Raw genomic sequence first — 14,800 nt, 5'->3', positions numbered from 1 at the left:
ACTTCCGAGGTGCAGAAAATATAGTTGTGGATTATATGTCTCACTTGCCAGCCACTTCCACTCAGCTGGAATTTGATCTACTCACTGGTGCACAAGCCACAGATCCTGGCCTACAACAACTACCTACTGGACAAGACATTGGGCTACAACTACAACAGAACACACTGCCAGGAGCCACCAGACCTATTTTGTGTGATGTGTTGCGTGAGAGGATATGACCAGTCATCCTGAAAACCTATCATAAGACTGTGTACAAGTTGATGCACTATCCTGCACATCCCAGCATACATCCCACACCAAAATTAGTCACGCAACACACCGTCTGGCCAAATGTCAAGCATGACTGCACTGCACTGACCAGGGCGTGCATCCCTTATCAACACAGAGAGGTAGGATGCCATGCCCAGACCCTCGTTGGGAAATTCCCTGTCCCAATGGTGTATTTTCAACACATTCATACTGATTCAGTCAGGCCACTCCCCAAGCCACAGGATTCAAAGTACGCCTTACCCACGACTGACCGTATGATGTGCTAGGTTGAGATCATTCCATTACCAGACATTTCAGCTGATACAGTTGTCAAGGCCTTTGTCCGCAACTGGATTGCCAGGTTTGCCTGTACTACATTGATGACAACAGAACAAGATCGACAGTTTGAGTCTGCCTTGTTCAATGAACTCTGCCAACTTTATGAATGCCATCATTTCCACATGACTGCTTACCACTCCCAGTCGAAGAGCCTAGTGGAATGGTGGCATCACATGCCAAGGCAGCATGAATCTGCCACTCGCTGTAATGAACCAATGCCCTGCCTTGGTTGCTTCTCACAATTAAGACTGCTCATAAAGAAGATTTGAATGTCTCACTTGCTGAGGTACTATATGGTGAGCTGCTCTGCCTCCCTGCAGAATTTGTCACTCAAGGTGTAATTACACCAGACCATAACCTGTTGAAACTAGTGCACTGAGTACATGAGCATTACGCAACATCTGCATGCCACCAACTACCCATCACACAAAGCCTTTGATATTTCTTCACAATGACTTAAACACCTCTTCACACATTATGCTGTGCACCGATGCCGTCAAGATGGCTTTGTTCCTCCCCCCCCCCCCCCCCTCTCCCACTCCCTGCCCCACCTCAGCCGATGCCCTGTTGTCAAGTGGGTCATCAACAGGTTTGACATTATCATCTCGGGAAAGACCACTATGGTGTCCTTAAACAGACTGAAGTTTGCATGGACTTTGCCTGACTCTCGATGGCAAACCCTGCTTTAGTGCCTCTGCAGCCAATAGACACTCACTTCAAAGTACAACCAAATAGGACCAACTTTTTGCTGAAATACTTCGATGTCATCCTATGTGACTCACTGTTATTCATCTCCACCAGTTTTGCAGATAGTGAGGCAGGTCTCAGTGTAGTCTCCTGGTCAATCAAACATGCCACTCCCTTGCCCTTCTTTGTCAATGCGGCAGGTTTAACATGTCACTTCATGACCGATGGAGCCTTTATCTGATGATCACTACCCCTGTATATGCCACTCCTACGGCTGACAAGGGGTGATGCTGCCTCTACTGCCACTTTGCCAACCTCTAATCATCATCCTGGGTTTGCTGCCCCCTCCCCCGTCACCGTTGATATGTCATGCCTCCTGTTGCCTCACCAATCATGGACCATCATACCACCTACACCACACCATCATCCCCCTCTCCTCCGCCTTTGGCTGCTGCTCTCCCTTTGCACTTTGGCTGAGTACCGTGCTCGCTGGCGCATCTCACTGATTACAACATTTCAGAGAGTAACGCCTCCACCATGCCAGCATCCCACTGGTGCACACAACTTTCTCCCATGTACTCCACGGAATCGCATGACCTGTTATTGTTATAGTTGTTATTATACATAACTACTATCCTGAGTACCATACTTGCTACAAACCTATCCATAGTTTCTTTGACCGGTAGTTTCTGTCTTACTTAAAGAAAACAGAGAAATGTGGAGGAACTTTGGTGCTGCAACCTTAAAAATGAAATATAGCTCAGGTAGAAGAACTGTTACACTCAGTTGTGAGCAAATACTATTATGTCAAGAGTATGACAACAGTTGTTTGAAATATGATTGGATTATGTCATGAATGTGCAAAAGTATTGGAAACTACAGTAGAATAATTTATTCTAAAATGCAGAATGAACCTCTGAGTAAACTAACAGTCTGAATAACAATGAAATGCACAGGAATTCATTGTATTTTTTGAACCTGTTAGTGGCTGTTAACTTTAAGTGAGGTAGGATTGGTTTGTAGTTTTGTAAATTTTTACTGGTTACCACACTAGAATATGAGCTCCATTCCCCTCTTAAACCACGTCATATACATAACTACAGATGCATAGGTGATAATGTATTTCATAGTGACATTCAGAAAAGATAAGGTTGTTTTGAAAGAATCAGCATCTATGGTGTGAAAATATAGAAGAACCATCAGAATGAATAATTTGAATAAAGAACGTGTAATTTTGCTATCAGCATGCTGTTATATACACAACATGTTGCTGAATTTATAATGCCCTAATTAATCCAAGGAGACAGAGGGTTGCCACTAAATGACTGCATATATAGTTTAACAGCAATTATGATAACGATAGATTGCTACTCACCATAAAGATGATATGTTGAGCTGGCAATAGGCATGACGACACACACACACACACACACACACACACACACACACACACACACACACACACACAAGCAAGCACACCTCACATGCACATCTGCTGCCACAGGTTGCTCACACCAGACTGAAACAGAAACACATTGAACAGGAGCAACAATCTGGAGTGGAGCAGTGAAGCGGGAGGGATGAGGGATAGCAGGGTACTGGTGGGGGAAGAGGAAACAGTTCTGCCTAGCAGAGCATGCGGGGACTAGAGGTAGCAGACAAGGCTACCCAGCACAGTGTCAGGAGGCTGTGGGTGAGGGACAGAAAGGAAAAAAGGGAGTGGAAAGGAGACAAGCATAGAAGGGGAAACGATCGCTGAGTAAACTGGCAGAGAGTAGTGCATAATGAGGGTGATAGGACATGAGTTTGGAGGAGGTAATAGGACAGAGGGGGCAGAAACATTTGAATGAAGAGAATGGGGACAGTAGGTTACTTAGATTGAGGCCAGAATGATTTCAGGAGTAAAGAATATGTTGTAAGGATAACTCCCATCTGTGCAGCTCAGAAAAGCTGGTGGTGGAGGAGAGGATCCATATGGCTTTTTGAAGCAGCCATTGAAATCAAGCATGTTATGTTCAGCTGTATTTGTGCAACAGAGTGGTCCATAATGCTCTTGGCCACAGCTTGATGGGTGGTAGTCATGCCAATATAAAAAGCTGAAAAATGATTGCAGCAGAGCTGGTGCATGAAATGGCTGCTTTCATAGGTGGTACAGCCTCTGATGAGGTAGGATAAGTCTGCGACAAGCCTGGAATACATGTGTAGTTTCTTAGTTTATTAGGTACTTTGTACCCTGAGTGTTGTGTGAGTGGAAACTCTGAACAGATAGTTGCTTGGAAGCAATGTGCCATTGGGGCCAATGTATAAGTGCTAATCCAATTATCGGGCTGGTGCTGCTCCATTAGTATCTCTGTTGATATAAATAACTTACTTAGAATTTACTGTGTGAGCAGCTGATACTCAAAAACTGCAATTATTGAGACTTGTAACTAATTCATGCTCTAATTTTTGCCTTCAAGTCATTTCTCAAGTTCTATTGCATATCTCATGAGTATCAAGCACCCACTGTTACAAAGGGTTAGATAACATGTTTTATATGTAGGTTTTCATCCAGAAAGAGATTGAGGATCCTCGGTTTGAAATGGCTACAATTAGTTACAGTAGTGCTACCAAAAGCTGGTTGAAACCAGACATAAATAGCAGTGAAATTTTGAACTCGGATTGGACAATGTTTAGGAAGGATAGTACTGATGCTATGGGAGGTGGTGTGTGTTAAAAGCTGTTTAAATGCAGTTGAGATTGATACTGGATCAGGCTGTGAAATAGTCTGGATAAAGCTGCCAATTGGACAAGGATTGACCATTGTATTAGGATGTTTTTATAGACATAGGAAATAAATATCCAAATTATCCATTAGTTATAGGTGGAGACTTTAATCTGGGATCCATTGAGTGGGAAAATTACACGTTTATCACAGGGCGCAGAAGCAAAGACTCGTGTGAAGTTATTATAGGGGCGCTCTCAACATACAACCTTGAGCAATTGGTTAGAAAACCAATTCGAGATGGGAACATTTAGATATCTTGATGACAAACAGATCTGATCTTTTTGAAATTAGAATTATATATTAACACCTTCAGCTACTGATGGGTGCTGATATACGTATATCAATGGGGACAGGTGAAAATGTGTGCCTTGACCGGAACTCGAACCCGGGATCTCCTGCTTACACGGCAGATGCTCTATCCGTCTGAGCCACTGAGGGCACAGAGGATAGTGCGCCTGCAGGGACTATCTCACCCACGCCTCCTGTGAGACCCACATTCTCACCTTATATGTCCACACACTACATTCGTAGTGTCCTTACCCAACACGCTCATTACTCATGGAAGACATTCTTACCAAGTCCCGTAAGAGTTCGGGTAATATGTGTGCATCTGCACAGATTTTTTGAGGAAGTTGTAGCTTCTATATCAGTGGAAACTGCAAAAAAAGCGAAGAAACAGCATAGAGTTTTCTTGTTTGGGAAAGAAAATAAAAGTGTCATTAATGAATATCTTCATAGTCAGCTCCAAGCATTCACGGCGGGACACAAAGATATTGAGCATCTTTGGTTGGAATTTAAATTCCACCACATGCTAGAAAGTACGTGCCTAGCAAAAATATAGGGGAGGGAAAGGGTCCACCTTGGTACACCAAACATATTAGGAAGTTGCTGAGGAAGCAGAGAATTGTACAGTCATTTTAAACGTAGTCACTGCGCCACTGACAAACAGAAATTATGCGAAATGAAAGCAGCTGTCAAAAGGTCAATGAGAGATTCTTTTAACGAATTTGAAAGCAATATTTTATCTGCAGATTCTAAAAATAACAACAAAAAATTTTAGTTGTATGTAAAATCTATGAATGCTACAAATAATTCAATAACGTCTCTTGCTGAAGTAAGGGTAATGTAACAGATGGTGATAAACAGAAGGCCAAAATCTAAATTTAGCTTTCAAAAACTTGTTTACGGTAGAGAACTACAGCTCCATTCCCCCTTTCATTTATCGAACAAATGCAAGGATGGCTGACATAGTGTTTAGTATATCTGGGATTGTAAAACAGTTAAGATCCTTAGATGCCAGGAAGGCATCTGGCCCAGACGGTATCCCCGTACAATTATATGCTGATTATGCTACAAATATGGCACAATTCTTATCCATCATCTACCAAAGATCATTGGAACAGCGGAAAGTTCCACGGGACTGGAAGAAGGCCCAGGTTATAGCAGTCTATAAAAAGGGGAGAAAATCGGATGCACATAAATACCAGCCAATTTCACTGACATCAATTGTTGTAGAATCATGGAACATATTTTGTGTTCAGCTCATCTGCAGAAACCAGCATGGTTTTAGGAAACAGCAATCATGTGAGACACAGCTGGCCCTCTTTGTGCGTGATATACAACAGGCTCTAGATACCAGCTCCCAGGTTGATGCCATATTTCTCGACTTTCAAAAGGTGTTCGACTCAGTTCCAAACTGTTGCTTGCTCCAAAAAATGTGTGCTTATGGTCTATCCAATGACATATGTGGTTGGATATAAAGTTTTCTGACAGACAGAGAGCAGTATGTCATCCTGAATGGGGTGACTTCAACAGAAACAAGCATAACATCAGGTGTGCCCCAGGGCAGTGTAATAGGTCACGCTGCCTTTTACGATTTACATAAATGATCTGGTTGATGGTACTGACAGTGGAATTAGACTATTTGTCGATGATGCTGTAGTCTACAGGAAAGTAGCATACACAAAAGTTGTGAACAAATCAATGAGAATTTGCAGAAAATAAATGCATGGTATAATGACTGGCAGTTATCTCTCAATATTAGTAAGTGTAACCTACTGTGTATAACAAGGCAAAAATCCCCATTAATGTGCGAGTACAAAATAAATGCCCAGTCTTTGGAAGCAGTAACATCAGTCAAGTATCTGGGTGTGACTATTCGAAATGATCTCAAATGGAATGATCAGATTACACAAGTAATGAGCAAGGCAAAATCTAGACTGCGGTTTATTGGTAGAATCCTGAAGCGATGCAGCCCTTCAACAAAGTAAATTGCTTACAATACATTAGTTCGTCCAGTCTTAGAGTATTGTGCATCTGTATGAGACCCAGTTGGGTCTGATTCAAGAGATTGAGAGGGTCCAAAGAAGAGCGGCAAGATTCATGACTGGTACATTTAGCCATCACGAGACCATTACAAATCTCACAGAAAGTTTGAAGTGGGACACACTTGCAGATAGATGACACGCTAAACGGAAGGGGCTACTCACTAAATTCCTAAATCCCATCTTTGCCGAGGATGTAGAGCATATATTAATACCACCAACTGTCAAATCGCGCAATGCTCACCATTCAAAGATAAGGGAAATTAGAGCTTGTACTGAGGCATTGAGACAGTCATTTTTCCCCTTGCGCGATCTGCGAGTGGAACAGAGTGGCAGAAAATATGACTTTGGTGCAAATTGTGCCCTCCGCCACACACCGCTTGGTGGCTAATGGAGTATATATGTAGATACGTCAATTAGATATTCATGCAGTTGTCTCCTGCTTTATACTCTATCACATATGTGCTACAAAGTGGATTATGATTTAGCCTTAACAGCATGTGTTGTTGAAATAGAAGATTTGTGTCCTTTGTAACACAAAGAAAGACAGGAGAGTAGTTTAACTTTTATAGGATGACTACATTTCTATTTCTATGATAATTTATTATACAATGTGAAAATGTATCAAGGACAGGAAGTGTGTATTACTCTTCAGAATTGTATGGTACCAGAATCTGTACTACATATATGATTAATTACATGGAGAAAAACTAACAAATAGCAGTAGAGCATAGAGCTGCTCAGCATTTGTAGGGAACTCAGAAACTCCAAATCTGTTGTTATTTGTGAAGCATACATAAATGTGGAGCATCTCTCATACAGACTCTTGTTCATGATTTTCATATGACTGTAAGTGAAAGAATTTAGTTTGTTCGTGCTCTGTAATGAAACTAGAATTCCTATTAATTATCAACAAAGTGGAAACCATTAATATTGTGCATTAAACTGTGACAAGCTTTCATTAAGAAATAATATTTAGTTTGTGAATGTAAAGAGCTTCATAGGATTACAATCCCACAGCTGTTTTAATGTTTCTATTGGCCAATTAATGAGCAAACCTTGACAATTTGAGTTCATACTTGGCACAAATAAGTTAATCAAATTCAGTTTAATCAGCATTAAGCTATCAATTGTATAGTAATCTTAAGACCTGATGTCACTTGGCTCAGTGGAGGATGTGTAATGTTTCAAATAATCAGCTCAAACGATGCCATCTCTTCCTGCCTCACCGACCCCAGGTAAGCAGCGTTCAGTTCCTTGTAAATATACTCTTAAGGGCTATAACACACTAGGCAGCCAGTCTGTGTTACCCTTACTGGAGCAGCTGAAATGGTTAGCAGCCAGTTTAATCAGCCAGCTGACTGCCAGTCATTACTGACCAGCAAAGAGAGATGGATGTGGAAGATGCTATAATTTTTTATCTTTTGTCTCATAGGAAACACAGAGCCACATTATTCAGGTTAATTTTACAATAATTATAAAAATTATTTTTCCATTATTTTACTTCCTTTATGCATTGCAGATTATAAGTTCACATATACATATGTTGGAGCAAATGGAAAATATAGTGACTCACCTACTTTTAAGCAATCAATACCAAAGCCATGTGCCATTATCTGAGATGAGGCATTCGGTATTTGTGAAAATGTAATGCATTCTTAAAGAGGAAGAATCTTTAACTATCATTTGTCTTCGGTTAGGCAGTCTATAGAGTGGACGTTTGGCATTCTGGGACATAAATTGAGACATTTTCATTGCCTAATGGATATTTGAGAACAATTTTCAATTGACACACCAAAAGCCATGCTCTTTTCTACATATTTATGTGACAGAAAGAGATGGCTATAAATTGGAAGACACACTGTACGTCCTTCCAGAACTGGAAATTTCCCCTGACCCTACAAGCAATCAAGAGTTGTTGCATATTTCGTTTCAGGATGCCAGCAACATGGCTGCCCCAGCAAGAGTGCAGAGACTGCAGCAGGCAGCCACTGAAGTTCTCCACAGGACACATTGCTCCCAACTGGCTGCAGAGAAACAGTTGGCTGCCATGCAGTGTGTTCCAATGGCTGCCACAGCCAGGAAATCCTAGCTGCTTAGTGCACGGCCAGCAATGAACCATTCTTATTTTATTTGCTGCCACAGTCAGGTTGTCTAGAGTGTTGCAGCTATAAGTGTTTATTGATGTATTAAAGAAGTATGCATTTTGTGTCTGTTACATAGAAAAAAGGATAATGGAATGTACTCAGAGTAAATCAGGCGATACTAAGGGAATCAGATTAGAAAATGAAACACTTAAAATGGTAAATGAGTTTTGCTATTTGGGCAGAAAAATAACTGATGATGGCTGAAGTAGAGAAAATATAAAATGCAGACTGGTAACAGCAAGAAAACATTATGGAAGAATAGAAATTTTTTAACATCAAATATAAGTTTAATGTTAGGAAATCTTTTCTGAAAGTATTTGTCTGGACTGTAGCCATGTGTGGAAGTGAAAGATGCACAATAAACATTTTAGACAAGAAGAGAATTGAAGCTTTTGAAACATGGTACTACTGAAGAATGTTAAAGGTTAGATGGATAGATTACATAACTAATGAAGAGGTACTCAATGGAATTGGGGAGACAAGAAATTTGAGGCACAACTTGACCAAAAGAAGGGATCTGTTCATAGGGGATATTCTGAGACGTCAAGAGATTACCAATTTAGTATTGGAGGCAAATGTGGGGGGTTAAAATCGTAGAGGGAGACCAAGAGACAAATACAGTAAACAGATTCAGAAGGATGTAGGCTGCAGTAGTTACTTGGAGATGAAGAGGCTCACAAGTGATACAGTAACATCAAACCAGTCTTCAAACTAAAGATCACAACAACAACAACAACCACATATCAAGTTCAGATTCCTTATGTGCACAAATTCATGACAATGTGCCCGAGTGGTCACCTATGGACATGGCGTTCAGCAGGGCAAGTCACTACAAGGAGTCAGCCAATGCCCAGCATCCGGATGAAGTCTGGACATTATTACAAAAAGTAGTTGCAGAAATAATATCTTTGCAAAGACAGTAATAATCAATAACAAAGTGTGATTCTGTTTGTGTGATCTGATCTTTTTAAGTCACAAGTTTCAAATCATGAAAATTTTACGCTCTTGTTCTAAATCATAAAGCATCTGCATCCAGATAAAAGTTAATTAAAATATAAAAGGTCAAATCATAACATATATCAAGAGAAAGGGGAAGATAGTCACAAATAGAACCAGTAAACACATGCAAATGCTATAGTGTACCGGTAACTCTTTTGGAGATACAAAATGATATTATCTCATAGATTCAGTCACAGGTACAGCAAGTGGTAGACTTCATCTCATTGATAGAATACTGGGAAAATGTGCTACTCTACAAAGAAGATCACTCGCAAAATACTTCTGTTTCCCATCCTGGCATATTGTGCAAGCGTGTGGGACCCATTCCATGTAGGATTAAGAGAATAATTTGAACATATCAAAAGAAGTGCAGTAAAAGCAGTCTAAGTTGTTTAACTTGTAAAGGAATTATAAAAAATAATTATGAATATATAGACACTAGTTCAACTACCAGAGATTAATGTGTAAAGCATTTGCTGAACAAAAGAAACTTTACGCTCTTCTTTTATTAGCTTTAGAATAAGTTACCTTTCGCTGTTATCCTGTCCTAGTGTTAAGACGTGTTGTGCCACTTCTTACTGATAAAATTGGGTTAAATAATGAAAGTGATTTTGAAGCACAGCGATTTCGTCTTTTGTGATACCATCGGTCCCAGCTCCTGAATTTCTGGAAAATTATTACTATTATTTTAATTTTATGCAGAGAATTTAGATGGAGGCGACGATCTTCACGGTGACGCTGCTCAACAATAGAGGTACGTGAATGTGTTCATCTTTTTCCTTTCGTGGCCGCTACCGTTAATTTCAATATATTTGCCGCGACATTCAGAACCTGCAGTCTTTCTTTTTATTTAATTTCGAAGTCCAGGCATTTACGTTCTAAGAGGAATAAATGCATTTAACTGTAATTCTTTTTATCCAGGCCACGGGGGATGATTGCACTCAAAATGTACGTGCGTTTATCGCGTTCGTATGTTAGCATTTGAGTGTGTACAAGCGTAACTATATTTAAGATACATTTCCTACACAGTACTAACGCCTTTTTTTTTTTTTTTTTTTTTTTTTTTTTTTTTTTTTTTTTTTTTTTTGACCACTCATTCGCGAATGTGTGTGCCCTCTTATTTGATGTAGTCAGTCGGCCGTATTCTTTAATAACATTGTTTGTAACATCCAGTGGCCTAGTTTCCACAAATGATTTTTGTGTCGCAACAGCGTTTCACGCGAAATATTTATTATGCGACATCCACAATAACTTTTATTTCAAAATTTCGACGACCGACTGAATAAAGATTTTTCTAACAATAACAATAGCAAAACAAAATAATATATGAGGACGCATTACAAATGGCAACCGAATGCCATGACGTTTGTTAATTTTCAGAAAAATTTAGTACAAATTTTAAGTGGAAATATTTGAGTAATTTTTCCCATCCATTACTGCGACTCTAACCAATTGTTTCTGCTACATGTTACGCTAACTGCGTATAAGATCACCAAATTTACTAATGAAATCAACCCATAAAATTCACATCTATCCATAAAATAAAAATTTGGAAAAAAGGAGGAACTTCTGGAACCTCAAATTTTTAACCGACTACTAAGAAAACGACTGGCAAAAGAAAATACGTAAGGTAAGAGCAACAGCACTACTACGCTTTTAGTTGACCGTAAATGTGGAACTGAATAGCATTTTTCGGACACCCACAGCGTAGCAAGCTTTTTTTTCAAAATTTCAATTTTTTTAGATGATTTGAAGATTGCTGTTGGTAAAATATACATGTATGCGTCACAAAATGGCGGATCATTTTCATTGATTGCGCGCGTAAAAGTCATTTATCAGTCTACTGTTTTACCAGAGACATATTTTACTACATTGAATTACGCGAAAGAGCGCGACGTCATCTGTGATTTGTTTACGTGTAGTACGAGTAGTGAAGTTCGGCTGCACGCTGGTTTACTATTACATACAGCTATGGTGAAATTAAGATCACAAACCAAAACGATGGATAATTCGTCAGATGAGGAATCAGTTGCTCAACCTATATCTGACACAGAGATAGAAAACATTGCAGATACAGATAACGCAGTCGCAGCGTCTAGTGGTACTCAGTCGCAAGCGACAGACGAAGATATGTCAACTCTAGAAACTGTTCCGGATTCCGCAGATGTACCAGGTCAGAACACAGATAGGGAATGTAACAGTCCAAATGAACAAGCTAGACAGTGATGTGAAAACCCTTACTGAAATGCACAATAACCTGACGAAACAACTGATACAACTAAAAACTTTGTCTTTAAATATGTCTGCTTGTGTCTGTATATGCGTGGATGGATATGTGTGTGTGTGTGCGAGTGTATACCCGTCCTTTTTTCCCCCTAAGGTAAGTCTTTCCGCTCCTGGGATTGGAATGACTCCTTACCCTCTCCCTTAAAACCCACTTCCTTTCGTCTTTCCCTCTCCTTCCCTCTTTCCTGATGAGGCAGCAGTTTGTTGCGAAAGCTTGAATTTTGTGTGTATGTTTGTGGTTTTTTGTGTGTCTGTCGACCCGCCAGCACTTTCATTTGGTAAGTCAAATCATCTTTGTTTTTAGATATATACTCTAGAAACAGAGCTACAAAAAGCAATAAGTAGCACAATGGAGCAAGTATACACTACACAAAACATATCTGTAGTTAAACTGCAAACTGAAGGCCAGATACAGAAAACTTTGAGACAGAACTTACCAGGTTGGCAGAATCAAATAGTCGAGCAACTAAACAGGAAACTTGGTACAATGAAAGAACGAAACTAACATGCAGCAGAAGAACTTGACAACATACCCACAGGTAAGAGTGATAGTGCGGTCAGTGAATATCCTACCCCGAATGTACATGTGTATTCACCAAACTATGAGGTGTACGGTAACCAACGACACCGTGACGAAAGAAGGGAACAGCAGATACCTAAACCCACTTTGTCATCAGTTTTGTTAGAAGAGAGTCTTATGAAACACCGTCAATTTCAAGTGCTTATCCCAGAAAAAAATCCGTGCATCCGGTAATTTTTATAAAGTCATTCAAAAATGTATTGCCTAAAACGTGGTCGGACAGCAAAAGGTACAATATGTTACGGGTTATATCCGAGGCGATGGAGCGTTATGGGCGATGGAAATGTCAGAAACTTGTCAGACATTAGAACAGTTTGAAAACGCGTTTCTTTTCAAGTATTGGTCACATGGCGTGCAAGAGAGATTAAGAAAAGCCTTATTCAAGCCTGAACAATATAATCCTAAATTTGGATCACTCCGAAAGTACTTTGAGAAATATTTAAATACAACAAGATTCTGGGATGAACCAGTGACACACACGGGCGTCCTACGCATTCTGAAAGCTAAACTACTGCTAAATATTCGGGAAAAGCTAGTACAAGTACCCGAAAACAATTTGGAGTATTTTCTATCTGTCTTGGACTCTATTGACTTAATTAATGAAGACGCAAGACAAAGCCACACCAATCAAAATCATTTCCGTAGCAACGGTGGTAATCAGCCTCCGCAGCGCCAGCCGCAGTAAGGCGTCAACAATGTAGCGTGCGCGGCTGAGTCACGACCGGCTTTTGTCGTTTCCGCCGCAGCAGCGCGTATGCCAGGCCCGAATTCGGGAGGCAATTTCAATAACAACTATAATCAAAATTTTAATCCAGAATTTAAAAGAAAAAGAAAAAATGGGCGCAAAAACTACCGATCTGACTATTCCGGTAACCGGAAGCGAAACTGGAACAGGAACGATAACGGAAATCACTGGGGTAATGCTGACAGTAGTTTTCAGCCTCAATTTAACAACACGGCTAACCCACGAAATGTGCAGTGGCAGTACCTGAAAACCTAGAAGAACAATGGCAGCTGTTCCAGTGAGTACAATTTTTAACTAGTGTCGACCTCCGTAGTTCGTACTGGCAAATTCCCCTATCACCTGAAAGTAGGAAATACACAGCATTCATATTTGCAGGCAAAGTCCTACCAGTATTGCGTTTTGCCCTTCGGATTAAAAGTCACTGCTGGTGCTTTCATTACTGCACTCTTAGACAAACTCACAGTATATATAGACATCTTAATAGCAACACCTACTTGAGATGAACATATAGAACTTTTAGACAGGATGTTACAGACGTTTTCAGCAGCTGGTGTTACAGCAAACCTTAAGAAATCTAAATTTGAAAGAAAAGACATCAAATTTCTCGGTCACATAATTTCGCCCGCTGGGATAAAGCCTGACCCTGAGAAACTATTAGCGATAAAAAAATTTCCAGCCCCTTGCACAAAGCAACAGCTAAAGGCATTCATAGTCTTGTGTTCATTGTTCCGCCGGTCCGTTCCGAACCAATTGCTCAATAGCCCTGCATTATTAGACCTGTTAAAGAAGGACAAACAGTGGAACTGGAAGCAACAGTGCCAAGCTGATTTTGATAGTATAAAACATGTTTTGGTAAACTCCAATATATTAGGACATCCTGGCATGAGCAAAGATTTTTGTATAGCGGCAGATGCTTCATTTTCGGGATTAGGAGCCTGTCTGTTTCAGCTGGACGAAGGTTGGGGCACAGACGATGTTAAAGTTATTGGTTTTGCTAGCCGCTCACTATTAGAATGTGAACGCAGGTATTCCACCACAGAGTCAGAAACCCTTTCTGTTGTGTGGGCTGAAGTGGCCGTGCGGTTAAAGGCGCTGCAGTCTGGAACCGCAAGACCGCTACGGTCGCAGGTTCGAATCCTGCCTCGGGCATGGATGTTTGTGATGTCCTTAGGTTAGTTAGGTTTAACTAGTTCTAAGTTCTAGGGGACTAATGACCTCAGCAGTTGAGTCCCATAGTGCTCAGAGCCATTTTGTTGTGTGGGCATTGAAGAAATTTAATGATTATCTATTTGGCAAACATATACGAGTCTACAGTGACAACCAGGCGTTAAGCTTTTTAATCACATGTAAGTTATTATATAATCGCCTTGCGTGGTGGACTTTGTTTTTGTAGTCTTATGATTTTGAAATTGTGAAGGGAAAAAACAACATAATCGTCGTTGCACTGTCCCGGTCACCCCAAGGATTACCCGAGTTTGAAGAGTTGATAGAACAAAACACAGAATTTAAGGTTATGCTCATAAAATACACTAAATTTAGAAAATATTTTTTGAATATGTGTAACAACATGGCGAAATTGCAGGAAGAAGATGAGCGGTGGAAGAAAGTCAGATTTCAATTAAACAATAACCCACCTGCACCTGTACGACAGCATTACAAGTTGTATAGAGATGTGTT

Source organism: Schistocerca serialis, chromosome 4, assembly GCF_023864345.2.
Source record: "Schistocerca serialis cubense isolate TAMUIC-IGC-003099 chromosome 4, iqSchSeri2.2, whole genome shotgun sequence".
Lineage (NCBI taxonomy): Eukaryota > Metazoa > Arthropoda > Insecta > Orthoptera > Acrididae > Schistocerca > Schistocerca serialis.
Note: the sequence above shows the minus strand (reverse complement) of the source record.